Source organism: Rattus norvegicus, chromosome 9, assembly GCF_036323735.1.
Source record: "Rattus norvegicus strain BN/NHsdMcwi chromosome 9, GRCr8, whole genome shotgun sequence".
NCBI classification, from domain to species: Eukaryota; Metazoa; Chordata; class Mammalia; order Rodentia; family Muridae; genus Rattus; species Rattus norvegicus.
This window is the reverse complement of record NC_086027.1, coordinates 71,792,049-71,808,573: the sequence shown is the minus strand read 5'-3', so window position 1 is coordinate 71,808,573 and position 16,525 is coordinate 71,792,049.

Below are 16,525 nucleotides of genomic sequence, written 5' to 3'. Positions count from 1 at the left end.
ACAGATGGACTACTATACTCAGCAAAACTTTTAGTTACAATAGATGGAAAAATAAAAATTCTATGATGAAGTCAAATTTAAGCAATAGCTTAATCTATTAAGATTAATTTAAACTTAATCTAGTAAACTTAATTTGAGCAGCAGGTTAGTTAGGATTTCTAGTGCTCTGAAGAGATACCATGACCATAACAACTGTTATAAAGAAAAATTTTAATTGGGAATGGCTTATAGTTTAGAGGTTTAGTCTGTTATCATCATGGCAAGAAACATTGTGGCACACAAGCAGACATGGTGTTGGAGAAGGAGCCAAGGATTCTACATCTGGATCCATAGGCAGCAGGAAGAGAAAGTGGGCCTTGCTTGGGCTTCTGAAACTTCAAAACCCACCCCTGATTAACACTTCCCCAACAAGATCTCAGCTCCCAATAGTGTCACTTCCTGTGAGCGGATGGAGGCCATTTTCATTCAAACCACAACATCTATTTACAAATCCAGCCCTAAAGAAGGCACTAGAAAGAAGAAAGACTCCGACCTAAGGAGATTAACCACACCCAACAAAACACCTGGAATAAATAATCCCAGACCAGAGAATAAGAAGAGAGAAGAAACAGACACACACACACACACACACACACACACACACACACACACACACACACCCTATGACAACAAAATAACAGGAGTTAACAAACTCCTTGATATCTCTTAACATCAATGGTTTTAATTCCCCAAGAGAAAGACACATACTAGCAGACTGAATTAAAAAACAGGATCCATCCTGTTGCTGCATTCAAGAAACACACTTTAACATCAAGGATAGAGAACACCTCAGGGTAAAAGTATCTTTATTTACAAATAATAGAATAGTGTGCATAAATGAGGCTGAAAATTCCTTCAGAAAACTTTTACAGTTGGCATATACTTTCAACAGAGTAGTTGGATACAAAATTAACTCACAAAAATCAGTAGCTTCCTATATACAAATGACGAGTGGACTAAGAAAGAAATCATGGAAATGACACTTTACACAATAGCCTTGTCTTAGGGTTTTATTTCTTTGAAGAGACACCATGATCGAGGCAACTCTTATAAAGGAAACATTTAATTGGGGCTGGCTTATAGGTTCAGAGGTTCGGTCCCTTATCATCATGGCAGAAAGCATAGCAGCATGCAGGCACACATGGTGCTAGAGGAACTGAGAATTCTACATCTTGATCTGAAGGCAGCCAGGAAGAGACTATCTTCTGTACTAGGCTGAGCTTGAACACTAGAAAACCTCAAAGCCCACCTACACAGTGACACACTTCCTCCAACAAGGCCACACCTATTCCAACAAGGCTGCACCTCCTATTGCTGCCACTTTTCATGGGCTAAGCATATTCAAACCACCACATTCCACACCCTAGCCTCCATAGGCTTGTTCAAACATATGAGTCTATGGGAGTCTATACCCATAGCCATACCTTAATGCAAAATGCATTTAGTCTTAACTTCAAAAGTCCTTATGGTCAACAGTGTTTAAAAATCCCAAGTTTTAAAAAATCTTTAAAAAGTTCTAAATCCCTCAAATCTTCTGAGATTCATGCAATCTGTTAGCTGTAATCCCCTACAAAATCAAAATAAAAAAAATCAGACCACATACTTCCAACATCACAGGATATGTGTTACCATTCCAAAACATCATAGTGAGGAAATACTGGACCAAAGCAAGACAGAAAATCAGCTGGGCAAACTCCAAACCCTGTAGCTCCATGTTTGATGTCAAAGTGCTCTTCAGATCTCTAACTCCTTTTATCTTTGTTGACTTCAACAAACTTCTTTCTTTTGGGCTGGTTCCACTCTCTGTTAGCAGCTTTCCTTGGCAGGTATCCCACAGCTCTGGCATCTCTAACATCTCGGGGTGTCCAAGGCAACTTTAACTTTACAGCTTCTTGTTCCAATGTCTGGGACCCACACATGATCCTCTGGGATTCTTCAAAGGGCTGGTGTCACTTCTCCAGCTCTGCCCTCTCTAGCACTCTAGGCTTTGCTTGAGTCCAATCTACTGCCACTGTTGATCTTGATGCTCATCCCATGGTACTTGCATCTCCAACACACTAGGGTCTTCCACTGCATCCAGGCTTCGCCAATAGCCTCTCGTGGGCTCTCTTTATGATGCCAGCCTCTACTTCTTTGGATGACCCCTTCAGTCCTGGGCCAAAAACTGCAACTGAGGCTATAGCTTCACCAATGGTCATTCCTGGCTTCTCACAGTGCCAAGCCTCCATGACCTCTTCATGCCTTCAAAACCAGTACTACCTGGGTGATTCTTACATATTATCAAGTCTGGCTGCCACAATGATGCCTATCTCTGGAACACAGCTTCTTTTTGCTCTCAGAGAACACTTCCCAGAAGAGTCCACCTCAGAGATGTTGGTCTCTTCTTAATCACTGCTAATTTCTTAGCTCCATCAATTGTCTCAGTAACCACTTATACTTTTGACTTTAAAGCCAAAGCCACGTGGTTGAAGTGGCTGAGTTCTGCTGTTTGCTGGGGCTGGAATATAGCCTTCTTGTTTTATTACATCATCACTAGCTTTCTGTTTTCCAACTCATTCCCTGCCTAAACTTGCCCATCCTGGAACTTGCTTTGTAGTCTGACCTTGAACTCAGAGATCTACATGCCTCAGTCTTCTGAGTCTGGGATTAAAGGCATATACCAGCACACCTGGACCTAAGCCTTTCTTCACCTTTTTCATAAGATCTTTATATGTTCTGGATTGTAGTTCATTCCAGATATAGTCAAGTTGACAACTGAGAATAGCCATCACAATCCATCCCATCCCTTGTCAATTTGACACATAGTAATACCTACTTATGCCCAAATGAAAACAATGACCTGGCTATAATAATGCCTAACATGATTTAACTATCCTCGCCCAACTGCAAACACATAAACAATAAGCTTAAATGTGTGGGATCTTGCCCCAAGTCACCACTCTCTTAATTCCATTTAATATCCTTGAACACAGGGTTTAGCTCCATTCTATTTCCTGGTGCCCCTGTAATCTTTAAACCATACACTTTGTATTTTTCCTTTCTAAACTTGTTATACTTGATCAAAATGTTCCTCATAAGAGCAAACCATTGGACAAAGTCTAAACTAGGCTTTTTTGAGACTTCTTTGAAATTAATCTAAATTTTTTTTTACCTTAGTCTCAGGCAGGCTCTTTGGACAAGGGCAAAAGGCAGCCCCACCCTTTACCAGAACATCACAAGAATGATCTTAGGCAACGTACTGAAAAATTTCTCCTTTGAAACCTCTTGAGCCAGGTTTCCATAGTTCAAATCACCCTCAGCACCATTGTCTTCTATATTTCTACTAGAATGGCCCATTAAACACCACTTAGAGCATTCTACTAATTTTCAAAGTTCCTAAATCCACATTCCTCCAAACAAAAGCATGGTCAAGCCTATGATAGCAATATCCTACTTCTGGTACCAACTTCTGTCTTAGGGTTTTATTGCTGTGAAGAGACACCATGACCAAGGCAACTCTTATAAAGGAAAATATTTAATTGGGGTTTACTTACAGTCTCAAAGGTTCACCATTATCATCATGGTGGGAAGCATGGCAGCGTGCAGGCAGACGTTATGGATGACAGAGCTGAGAGTTCTATATCTTGATTCAAAGGCAGCCAGAAGGTAACTGTTTTTCACACTGGGTAAAGCTTGAGCACTAGGAGACCTTAAAGTCTGCCTACACAGTGACACACTTCCTCCAACAAGATCACACTTATTCCAACAAGGCCACACATCCTAATAGTGCCACTTCCTATGGGCCAAGCATATTCAAATCACCACAAACCTTTAATAATAACAATAATAATAATAATAATAATAATAAAAAGACTTGTATGATAAAATCTTTAAGACATTAAAGAAAAAAACTGAAGAAAATATCAGAAGATGGAAAGACTTTCCATACTCATTGATTGGTAGGCTTAACAAAGTAAAAATGACCACCCTACCAAAAGCAATCTACAGATTCAATGAGTCCATCAAAATTCTACCACAATCATTCACAGTTCTTGAAAGGACAATTTTCTGCTTTATATGGGAACCTTAAAAAAAACCATGATAGATAAAATATTCCTGCATAATAAAAGAACTGCTAGAAGTAACAGCATCTGTTACCTCAAATGTATTACAGAGCTATCGTAATAAAAACATCATGGTATTGACAGGAAAACATGCATGCTGATCAGCAGAACTGAGTTAAAGACCACATGCCTATGGACACCTGAATTTTGATAAGGAAACCACAAATTCACAATGGAAAAAAGACAGCATATTCAACAAATGGTACTAGTTAAATTGGATGTCCACAGGTAAAAGAATCCAAATAGAGCCATACTACTCATCACTGTGCACAAACTCAGCTCCAAACGCTTCAAAGACCACAACATAAAACCAAACACACTGAATCTGCGAGAAGACAAAGTGGGGAATAGCCTTGAAATCAGCGGCACAGCAAAAGACTTTCTGAACTGAACACTATTAGCATAGATGCTAAGATCAATAAAAATTAAGAAATGGGAATTCATGAAACTGAAAAACTCTGAACAGCAAAGGATGCCATTACTCAAAGCAGCAGCCTACAGAATGGGCAAAGATTTTTATCAACTACACATCTGATTCTTTGCTAAAATCCAAAATATGTAAAGATCTTCCCCCAAAATCTAGATAGCAAGAGAAAATAACCCAATTAAAAATGGGGTACAGATGTCAACAGAATTCTCAAAAGAGGAAAGTCAAGTGGCTGAGAAACACTTAAAGAAATGTTCAGTATCCTTGATCATCAGGGAAATGCAAATAGTTCACGCTATTGAAGATGTAAAGGGGACACTCATCCATTGCTGGTGGGGCTGTAAACTTGTAGACCTACTATGGAAATCAGTATGGTGGTTCCTTAGGAAGATGGCAATTGATTTCCTCAAAATCCAGCTATGCCTCTCAGGCATATCCCACAGGCAGGGGGGAAGGATGCTGGTTCAACCATGTTCATTGTGGCTCTATTCATAATAGTCAGAAATTGGAAATAAGCTCAGTGTCCCCCAACAGGTGAACAGAAAAGGCAAATGTGATATATTTACACAAGGGAGCATCACTCAGCTGTTAATAAATGAAAACCATAAAGTTTGCAGGTAAGTGGATGGAATGAGAAAAGGAATCATCCTGAGGTATCCCAGGCCCAGAGAGACAAATATGGCATGTATTTACTTATATGCTGATGTTATTGAGTCAATGATACAAAAGCTTCACTCCATAGAACTACAGCGGTTAGGTATAGAGTAAGCGGCTGGGTCTGGAGAGATAGCTCTCATATGGAAGGGGAAATAGAATAGATAATTTTGGATGGATGGGTGTGGTGGGGGTGGTCTTGACTGGAACAGGAGGATTAAGTGGGAGGAGAGAAGGGAATGAGGGAGAGGTAGTATGGAATGCAATAGAAGCTTCGTAAAATATGTAAAGGGAATCTAAATGAAATTGCCAAATAATGGGGCAGACAGAGCCCCAACTGGCCATCTTCTGTTACCCAATGAAGCTTCCAATACCAGGATTGGGTTACATCTAATGGAGTTGTTGGCCAAAGAGGTCCCATAGGAATCTTCAAACACTCCAGGCTGAGGGTCTACTGGTTGCTCTCCACAAACTGACAGCAGGACCCTACTGCTGAAAACCCACACAACTTACTGAACAGGGAGGTGTTGAGTTGGTGCCCACACAGAGGCTTCACCCTCATGGTTCACTGTCTTTGGAACAGAGAGATCTCTGCATGCTACCAAAGGGGAAACAAAAACACCAACCCAGCCACAAACCCCTGTGAATCACAATGGTGTCCTGTCTCCTGGAGATATGCTAGTGCAATGATGGCACAAATCCTGTGAGAGTGACCAGCTTACATCTGATTTGGCTTAAGGCCACTCCACTAGAAGGAACCCATATGGGGCACTGCTTAGATAATTAAGAATCTGAGACTAGATATCCCAGGGACATAGGGTAAAACTATTGTTCTACCCAAATAATATAGCAGTAAAATGACCCCTAGTGACGTTCTGCTATACTCAGAGGTCCGTTCTTGCTCAGCCATCATCGGAGAAGCTTCTTCCAGAAGTGGATGGGGAAAAACATTACAGCCAGACAGTATGCAGAGGATAAAAGAGCTGAAACATTCAGCCCTAAACAGTGGTCTCATCAAATCCCTCCCCTCAGGGCTCAGAGAACCCCACAGAAGAGGAGGCGTAAAGAGCATAAGAGCTAGTGAGGATGGAGGACTCCAAGTAAACCAGGTTCTCTACATCAATAAGATTAGTGCTTACATGAGGCAGCATGCACGGGGCCGCACGGGTCTGCACGGGTCTGCACCAGATGGCGTCCTAGAGCTGAGAGAAGTGGACACATGCCTCCATCCCTAACCCAGAGGCTGTCTCCAATTGATAAACACTTGCAAAGAAAAAATTAGTTTCCCAGGGACTTCCCTAGGGAGCCTCACTGGAGAAACAGACTACTCTTAAGGGCAGGCGCATGCCCAGAAGTGGACGGCTGACAGAAAACAAACTCAACATCTTTGGAGTTTTCTTGTCTTATAATGTCATGCCAGGGCTTTTCCTTTCTAAAATATTTGCTATTATTTTTATTTACATATTCTTTTCTTTTCTTTTTTTTTTTTATCCTGCAGGTCCTTTGTGTATATATTGTTGCTTCCAGTTTAGTGTTTCTATGGAACTTTTGAGAGTACAAAGAATGGGTCTCTGTTTCTTGTGCTTCCTCTAGGACTTCCTTCCTTCTTTCCTTCCTTCCTTCCTTCCTTCCTTCCTCTTTATTTCTTTGTTTGTTTCTTTTTTTCTAATTTCTTTTTATTTTTTCCTTTCTTTCTTTCTTTCTTTCTTTCTTTCTTTCTTTCTTTCTGTTTTGTCCTGTTTCAATGCATTAGGTTTTGTTTTATTGTATTTCATTACCATCCCTTAGAAGCCTGTTTGTTTTCTAAGGAGACACAGAAAGGGGGTGGAACCAGAGGGGAGGGAAGGGGGGAGGAACCGAGGAAAGTAGAGGAAAGGGAAAGCATAATCAGGATATATTATGTGAGAAAATATTTATTTTCAGTAAAAAGTATGGGGAGGGGGAGCATTATTTCAGATTCAGGTGTGGAGTTCACTGGGAGAGGAGGTAACCAGTATGTATGCGTTTCTAAGTTCAATTTGCAAGCCAAAATGTTTTTCTAAATATATAATAAAGAATTATATTTCTTGGAAAAAGAAAGAAAGCCAAAAGAAGAAGAAGAGGAAGAAGAAGAAAAAGAAGAAGGAGGAGGAGGAGGATAAAGAGGAGGAAGAAGAGGATGAAGAGGAAGAGGAGGAGGAGGAGGAGGGGGAGGAGAAGAAGAAGAAGAAGAAGAAGAAGAAGAAGAAGAAGAAGAAGAAGAAGAAGAAGAAGAAGAAGAAGAAGAAGAAAGAGAGGAAAAGAAAAATTTTTGTGCAAGGCAAAAGACAGGGCTCTGTTTTTCTGCACCCTTATTGGAAATCAGGCTGCTGTGCCTGCATGGGTTTATATCTGGGTCTTCTATTCTTCGCTACCAATCCATGCATCTGTTTTTGTGCCAGTGCCATGCAGTTTTTATTGCTATTTGCTTTGTAGTATAAATTGAAATCAGGGACGCTGATGCTCCTAGAATTATTATTTTTGCTCAAGATTGCTTTAGTTGTCCTGGATCTTTTGTGCTTTTATATGGCTTTAAAGATTATTTTTCTATTTCTATGAAGAATGACATTATAATTTCAGGAAGGTTGAACTGAGTTTGCAAATTGCTTTTGGTAGGATGACCATTTTTATAATATTAATTTTACACTCCGTGAGTATGGGAGGTCTTTGAAATCTCCTGATATCTTCTTCTCTCTTTTTTTTCCTTCAGTGCCAAATGGCACTTTAAAAAGCCAATTCTAACACAATGCAATTCAAAGACACACTAATTTGATACTTCTGTGCTAAGGAATGATGGCGTTAGGCAAATATTAAAAGCCTTTGTTTTCTGTGATTAAACCATTGCGTTTCCCTAGGAGTAGGAAACCGTGTCTGTTTAGTAAGCCACAGTCTATGGCGTACAGTTGTCGTGAACTGAGGTGAGGTGTTTCGGGCAGAACTTCTTGGCCTTGTGATGGAATACACAGTGCAGAGTGTGCATGCTACATGCTCAGAATGAAGACTGCAGTGAAGGAGTGTGGTGTAACACTTGGTTGTGCGCCACCAGAAACACTTCCGGCTCATTATCTGCTTGACCTTGAATTAAGTCTTTATCATTACATACTCAGAAACTTTTAAATTCCTGTTATACTTTTTTTGATGACGCTCGCATTCAGTATATGATCCCATGGGGGGTCACAACCAATAGTTTAAGGTGGGCTTTGTGGCCAGAAGATGTTAAAAAATGCTGTGTAGGTTGCTGTCAAAGAAAAGTCATGGACAGTCTTATTCAGCTATACTACTTACCTACCAGTCAAGGTGTGCTCACTGGTGCAAAGGTGTTACAACGACTACAGGAACAACCAAGCACTTTCTGCTAGGATTTAAGACCCACGCCGTAGGAGAGGGATTCATGTTTGGTACTGTAAACCTGGTCAAAGCCTATGGCTGGAACAGTCACAGTTGCTAGCAGGGAGGCCATTGCTTTTGTTTTGGCCAAATGGACATGTCACATTTATATAAGTTACTTTCTAAATATTTATGTTTAGAATTTATGCACATAGATCAGTTCTACTCTCAGCTCTGGTCAGAGAAGCTTCTTTTTGCAATGGGCTATAGAAACTGAAGAGACTCCCAACTTGTCAGCCTGCTAAGAATACGCTACCTGTCAAATGCTCAGTCCTAAACGGCTAACCGCTACCACGCCTTTGAGGTGCAGGAAACATGAAAGAGGGAAAAAAGAAAGAGCTGGAGACAGGGGAAGAAAGTTGTGGAAGACTGTCTTTCTGCAGAGTATCATCACTGCAATCATGAACTCACGGCAGCTAGGATCATCTGGGATCACAAGATTGAGCTTTTCAAAAATCTCATTGTAAATAGAGGAGGAGAATCACAAGGCCCTACCCACTACTGAAGATTATAGACAGTTAAGAATTACTAGGGGTTTGGGTCCTATGAGGTACCACTCCTCCCTGAGGAGCTATTAGCAGTTAATTGCTACTGGAGGAGGACGAGGAAGTAGCAACATTTTGTTCAGTGGTGTAGTCACCAGTGAGTAACCCATGTTCCCACAACTAACCTCTCATCCACAGACGTTAGCACCCTAATTAACTCATTAGGTCACACACAGAGATATACACACATACAAAGACATGGAAGTAAAAAGCGCTGGGAAGAGGAAGGGGAATCACAGGAATATGAAAAAGAGAGTATGTGTGCACAAAACGTCCTAACGGAAGCCATCATATCATTAATGCATGCTGGTAGAAGTTATAAAAAAATGTTGGTTCTAGACAGTGGTAGTGCCCTCAAAGCAAGGCTAAAGTAGGTGAAGTAAGTTCTGATAGCTTTTCTTGAACTCCCCATCAACCTCACAGGGGTTCTTACTGTTCTGTATACTGTTCACTAGCTACGTGCTCCCCAACTTGATTTTCAGACAAAACCAAAACTCTCAAGCGTTGGGCTATTCCTGGATGTCTATCTGGCTTGTATTCCCTTAGATTCCTTCCCTTTATTAAGGCTAGTGTGTACAAAGAATTTAAGCTATGTGGCAACTCTTGTCTTTTACCCCTTTCACATCTGCAGCAGCACAAAGCAGTTCCTACAGTCATGCCAGGTGTGGGGTCTCAGGGCCTCACAGGATAGATCTCCGGCAGCCCTGTGAGTCTGTCAGTGCTGGTTGCTGACTTAAATTCCATTTGCAATCCTGGATGAATGATAGACCACAGTACCTTCTTCGGTTATTCTTACTTACAAGGTTTGCCTTTCAACAAGTCATCACTCCAGGAAAGGAATCTGGAAATTTCCAATGCTTTGGCAATTCCAGTAGGAGAGAGATGTGGGGCGAGAGACTTTTTTCCACTGTTTTTCAAATTACATCCATAACTCACTGCCTGTTTCACTCACACATTTGCTAAGAAGTCACGTACAACTCAACTATCAGCACATTTCTATTAAGCTCCCGCTGTGTATGTGGTAATAAACTGGGTGTTTGGTGTTTCTTCTGTGCTTGGGTTGATTTGTAATCATCATGTAGAGAATGCACTCCTCCTTTCTCTCCCTCCTCCTCCTCTTCCTCTTCCTCTTCCTCCTCTTTCTGTGTTAGTTCATATTCTGTGTGTTTATTGGGGACAGAATACTTGATGCTGGGCACTTTACAGAGAAGAAAAGGTTCGTTTAGTCCAGAGTTTCAGATGCTGAAAGTTTAAGACCCAACAGCTGTGTCTGTTTGGCCTCTGATGGGAATTGCCCTGGTTGGGCCACAACATTATGGAGAAGGGAGAAGAGAGTCAGCTGTGTGTGTAAAAGATGACCTTGCAAGTGGTGCTGCCTCACTCGGAGAACTGATTGGAGTTCCAGGGGAATCCCACTATTCTCTTGAGCAATCCAAATCACAGTCTCAGAGCTCACCTCACCCCAGTCAGGATGGCTGTTATCATAGCAGCAAGGGACAAAGAGTGCAATCGGAGACAGGGAACAGAGAACCCAAACACTGCTGGTGGGGCCAAAATGACCACAGCTCTTACAGACTAGTTTGAGCATGCGTCAAAGGGTGAAAAAATGTATCTTATTGTATGAGGCACTGTCCCACTTCTGGGGATGTGCCCTGAGAAAATGGACTGCCACCCCAAGCTGGCTGCGGCACTATCCACAACCCCCAAGACATGTGGTGAACCTACGTGACAACTGGACATCGTGGATGTTAAAGAACATGTGCTCATGCACACATTCACACCCCCACACAATAGAGCATCACTCATCCTGCCATTTGGGACAAAAATGAATGGATTAAGGGACTCTTACACTAGGTGAAATAAGCCAGACAGAAAGGCATGGTCTCTCCTATAATTAGAGGATAAATAGATCAATGTTAAAGTAGACCAGTAGAATAGTAGCTGCTGGAGGCTAAGAAGATGGGCAGGGTAGTGGAGGTGGGACAGAGAGAGGTCAGACACTGGGTACACTAGATAGGAAGAATGTCCCAGACGGGAGAGACTACAGCTCACAATGCCTGATTGTACATTTTATGAAGTGGAAGAGAACTCAAAGACTGTGAATACAAAGAGATTATGAGGAGACAGAGGTGCTCCTCATTACCCCCAGCTTGGTGTGCATTGAATGAACGCATTGAAACAACACTGTCATTCCCAAGAAGAACAATTATATTTATGTAAATTATCTTGTCTTAGGGTGATGTCCCTTGTAACTTCCTGACATCCACCTTCCCTGCCTGAAAGACCTCATCACCTCCCAGCATTGTCCCATTGGGGACCAAGTTCCCAAACATGAAGCTTCTGGGAGCCCATTCAAATGATAGCACTCCGTGTCCTCCTCCCCAAAGGAGCTGGCTTTCTAGAGGAAGCTTCTTGTCCCATTGTCTAGGACACCCGGGCTGTTTTGCCTGTAGCACATTCTTATCATTGCCTGTCCCCAACTATGCTGAATGAGACTGTAGGTCATTACTAGGAGCTGCCTTCACTTTCTTCTTACCTACTTCCCCTAAGCTGCAACATCCTAACAGGGCTTTAAACCCCAAACTGCAGGGGCCCGGCAGCCCTGTGAGGCCCACGAAGTTTTCCTGTCTGGGCCTTCTGTAGAGCTGCTCTCAGAAATGCTGTCAGGAACAAGAAGCAAGATGGATGGTTTGCTTATATTTTATTTTATTTTTTGAGGGGCAGGGACTTCAACGGTAGAATTTCTCTCCTACTTCATATCCTGCTCTAGACTGAAACGGGCAGGTTCATCTATCAGCTCCTATAAAATGTGTCGAATTAGGTGACTGTGACTGCCACTGAGAGCAGGAAGAAATGCTGAAGAGCCAGTCTCTGGGACCGCGGGTGGACATAGGTCTCTAGGAGACTGTCCCATGCATGGCTCTCTCTGGCCTTGGGAATGGAGCTGGAGAAGCCTAACAAGGTGGGCAGGGGCAAATTCCAGCAGTCGTGTCTGAAGCTACACGTTGGGTGCTGGAGTCAATATGGCTGTGCTTTAGAGAGAACAGGGCTTTGGTGCCCACTGTGATGGCTGTGGGCACAGTGGGAAGGCTCGCAAATGTATGATTAGTTAATGAAAACTTGAATTTTGCAGAAAGCAGCCAAATCTGTGGGAGAGTGGCAGCTGCTGCTTTGAGCAGGTGCCCCAGGAAAGCCCCCAAACTTGCAGGATCTGCATATTTTCCGCACTTCTTTCTGGGAGGCCAGGCCGAGCAGTCATCACAGGACTTTCCTGGAGGCATCAGGAAGCCAGGGATGGTGATTTGTTTAGATTTGTCCGAATAGTTGTGGGCTGCCAAATCACACAGACAGCTGCAGTCAGTCGCTTTCTTCACGCTGCTCAATCCGTGCCACGCGCTTTATCGGCTGCATCTCTGCTCCACCCCAGATGTCTTGGGAAATCATCATAACTTCGAGGAGAGTCGGCCGGAGTCTGTTACTTTTTCCGCAACATTGCTGCATTTGCTCAACTGTATCATTAGCTCGGAGGTGATAACCGACCGCAGCTCCATCCTTTCCCTGACTTTGGCAGTTGTCTGCTGAGTCCCTTCGGGAGAACAATGGGCTGTGTGTACCACTCTCCCCCAGGGCGGTTCGAGTGAGGGGAAATTCAATTTCATATGGACTGGGAGTTGCGCATGATGGGAATTCTGTGGGCAGTCTGGCTTGGCCTGTCAAGAATTCCTTTGGATAAAGGGAGAATGCTTTCCCCATGAATCAGGGTGTGTGTGTGTGTATGTGTGTGTGTGTGTGTGTGTGTGTGTGTGTGTGTGTGTGTGTGTATGTGTACGAAAGCACACAGGATTGCTTCCATGAAGAGGTCGGGAAAATCTAGGTCCTTCTTTGTTCCATCATTCCCGTTATTGGTATTTATAGGAGGCTGTGAAGTTAGCAGAGAGTGGAGTTTGTAGCTAAGGTTAGAGGAATGAGCTTTGTTGGGTTTCCATTGTCTGACCTACAACTTGGCCCAAACAGAATCATTGAATCACGCCATAAAGTGGAAACTTGCAAATAATCTCCAATCTTCTCATTTCGTGGATAAGGAAATTGAAGTGTGGAGAGATGACTCTCCTTAAAGATGCAGGTCAGGGGCAATGGTCTCCAGGTGTGCCAGGTGCCAGGTGTGTGTACCCAGGTGTGCCAGGTGCCATGTCATCTAGATGCAAACAACACAAGCCAACTTTGGAAAATTCTCCTGGAAATGTATTGCAAATAGTGTATGTATAATGAAAATTTTCAGAAGTGCCAGAGAGCGTGAAGGGCTAGATCTGGAAATATGTTGGGAAGAAAACCTTTCTAGGAGGTTAGAGGGACTGTATGAGGAGGACCGGATGGTAGGGCAGTCTGTCTGCCAGAGTAGGAAAAACACCAAAGATTTCCATCTCCATGTACCCCCCGCTGACTGCTGCTGTCCTAGAACCCAGCACCAGCTACTCAGCCCTGCTGTGTGCCCTGCAGGCTGTCCCAGTCTGAGAGATCACCATGGCTCCCTTCCTGAGAGCACGCAGGCCCTGGAATATGATTGGCTCATGGCAGGGCGGGTTAGCATAATGCTTATTCAACTCCTCAAGAATGAACCTTAGTGAGGGACAGGAGGTGATGTATAAACACAGAGGCCTCCGCTCTTTTAGCACAAACAAACCTTCCAGGACAGTCCACAGGGTTCCATACACTGAACTTAGATCAGTTGCGTGCTCATTTGTCTACACCATCTCCCCTCAGTTCTTCACACCGCTTCCTGGGCTTGTGATGGTCAATCTCGAAACCATGAACTCAAACCCTCCCTTCTCCAAGTTGCTTTTGTCCTGGCAAGGAGAAAATTAACCCATACATCTGCCAAATATAACACAAATGTCTTAGTGTCTCCTTTCAGAAACCTATATTAAGAAAAGTTTCCTGCTCCAACCTGACCAGGTCAGATAGTAAACTGTGATAGTCTCGAAATTGTATCCAACGTGGGGAAGAAATGATCCCCTCCCCGGGGAGTGGGGGTGGGATTGGTGCCTCTAAGAAGATTCTTTTAAGGGAAATCAGAAGCAAGTTTGCAACCGTCTTACCAACTTCCATACATTAGCTGTGGGGTGTCTTCCTTTAAGAGCCTCTTGTTTCTTCAAATACCCTGTGAAGAAGCGACTGCTTCCACCATCCCCACTTGGGCAAAGCCTGATCCTTATTATTTAACAGTAGCCATGATCCCTTTGTTCCTGAGTTGGCCATGAACCATCCTGAGGACATCGAGGCACAAAGCGGTCCTACTGAAGATGTTCCCTCGTCTCCTTCCCAACTGAATGTGGCAGAGAGCTAAGCTGTAGTCAGTAGAGGGGCGGAGGGGTAGTAAGGGAAATTGTCTGCTTTCTCACGAGCTTACGTTGCTCCTTGTCTCATTCAACCTGCCTGAGGTTCACGCAATTAGAATATCCATAATCCTTCGTTGACCCATAAATGGGGTCTACTTAACTCTATTTTTATGTAATAAGCAACTCGCCCCTTGTTTTAGTTACTTTTCTGTTGCTGAGATGAAACAACTTAGAAAAGAAAGCGTTCAATTGGGTTTAGTGTTGCAGATAGGTAAAGGTCACACAACTGCTGCAGGAGCAGCAGCAGCTCAGATCTTGGTCCACAACCACCCGGCACAAAGAGAGAGAGAGGGAGGGAGAAAGAGAGGGAGGGAGGGAGGGAAGGAGAAAGAGAGGGAGAAAGGGAGGGAGGGAGCAGGAGCGAGGGAGAAGAAGGTGAAGGCAAAGGTGAAAGTGAAGGCATTGCTTTCTCAGGAGTCTTTTATTTAAACCCTCAAAGCTCACCCCAGTGACACACCTCCTCAAGGAAGGCCACACCTCCAAACAGTTCCACCAATCAGGACCAACTATTCAAACATACCAGCCAATGGGGGCAATTCTCATTCAAACCACAAAAGCTAGAATCACCCCAATACACCACATCTCTGTGGGCCTTTGTCAGTCTAAGTCTTATGCTAAGAATCAGTATTCTGGACCTCATAGTCTTGCATCCCTTTTCTTTTGTTTTAAGAATATTTAATCTCAAATCAGACTTTGGGCATAGAAACGGAAGGATAGGGATGATCTAGGATATGGAATTGGTAACGAATGGTGAGGGACACCCCATAGTTGCCAGAGTCAGTTAAAAGGTTGCATGGCCATTGTTAGCTTGCTCACTGATCCCAGCCTAGGTCCTGAAAGGACTGACTGGAGGAGGCCTGTCAGAGCTGAGGAGAGGTGGGCCCAGCGATTGGTCTGGGAGCTGCACTGACTGGGCCAGAATCAGGAGTTGCTGAAGGAGAACAAAGAGCTGCTTTGGGTCTATGTGATACCCTTAACCTTGATTAGCTAGTGGTGTTGTAACAATGTGTGAGAGCCGTGGTAGTGATCCGTTCCCCGCCCCCACCTCTTGAACACAGGCAGGAGATGCCTTCCAAGTCCCAGGCAAAATGTTTTCTGAGGCCCTGGCAAACCCTGAACTGTGCAGGGAAATTCAGTTCCAGTCGGACGGAATTAATATGACATAAAAAGGTGTCATAAACTTACTTAACCTATCCGGTTATATTTCTATAAAGTCAGTTTTATTTTTAAAGATGGCATATTACTTCCTAAAATGATGTCCATAGTACTCGGGGTGTACTCCTTTTTATTCTTATCTTACTTTCTATCGTCAGGACTTCTATCCATAGCGCCGTGTATGTGTAGATTTGCCCCAAGGACTGCTCAGTTCTGTCCCTCCGTGTGGATGTAGCATGGTTTATTCAGGTGCTCTCTTTTTTTTTTTTTTTTTTTTTTTGGTTCTTTTTTTCAGAGCTGGGGACCAAACCCAGGGCCTTGCGCTTCCTAGGTAAGCGCTCTACCACTGAGCTAAATCCCCAGCCCCTCACGTGCTCTCTTGATGAGCATCGGGGATGCTTCCAGGCTTCAGTGCTGAGAGTGGTGTTTCTCCAGGCACTTCTGTAGGTGTCTCCAGGTGTACAGGGCAAAAGTCCCACACAACAGGACGCCAGGGTAGAAAGCGCCGTTCCGGAGAGGCCACCTCCAAGTACGAAGAGCGCCCGGTCCTCTATCCATTTCAACTTGTTTTCTTTCTCTTTTAGAAGGCCTGCAAATTTGTCAGTTTTTAAAATACTACTCCTTAGTTTAGGAAATCCTATTCTATTACAAAGTCTAAAAGATCCCTGAGTTTTGCTGAGAGTTTTGAAGTTTTATGTTTATCTTTCAACTTTCCCGTCATTGAGCCCTCCAATGCATCTGGAAAGAATTTTGGTGTATGGTGTGACTCAGGGATCCAGTTTCATATTTTTCTGTATGGAT